General features: G+C 39.7%; 1 protein-coding gene across 2 annotated transcripts in view; it reads right to left on the minus strand.

Annotated features, from left to right (window-relative positions):
• The window catches only part of UNC5C (unc-5 homolog C (C. elegans)), a 398,784-nt gene that overhangs the window by 74,048 nt on the left and 324,346 nt on the right, over window positions 1-390 (minus strand). The window lies entirely within an intron of this gene.

Raw genomic sequence — 390 nt, forward strand, 5'->3', positions numbered from 1 at the left:
CATCTCACACCAGTTAGAATGGTGATCATTAAAAAGTCAGGAAGCAACAGGTGCTGGAGAGGATGTGGAGAAATAAGAACACTTTTACACTGTTGGTGGGACTGTAAACTAGTCCAACCATTGTGAAAGACAGTGTGGTGATTCCTCAAAGATCTAGAACTAGAAATACCATTTGACTCAGCCATCTCATTACTGGGTATATCCCCAAAGGATTATAAATCATGCTGCTCTAAAGACACATGCACAAGTATGTTTATTGAGGCACTATTCACAATAGCAAGGACTTGGAACCAATCCAAATGTCCATCAATGATAGACTGGATTAAGAAAATGGGGCACATATACACCATGGAATACTATGCAGCCATAAAAAAGGATGAGTTCATGTCC

Source organism: Mandrillus leucophaeus, unplaced genomic scaffold, assembly GCF_000951045.1.
Source record: "Mandrillus leucophaeus isolate KB7577 unplaced genomic scaffold, Mleu.le_1.0 Scaffold447, whole genome shotgun sequence".
Taxonomy (NCBI): domain Eukaryota; kingdom Metazoa; phylum Chordata; class Mammalia; order Primates; family Cercopithecidae; genus Mandrillus; species Mandrillus leucophaeus.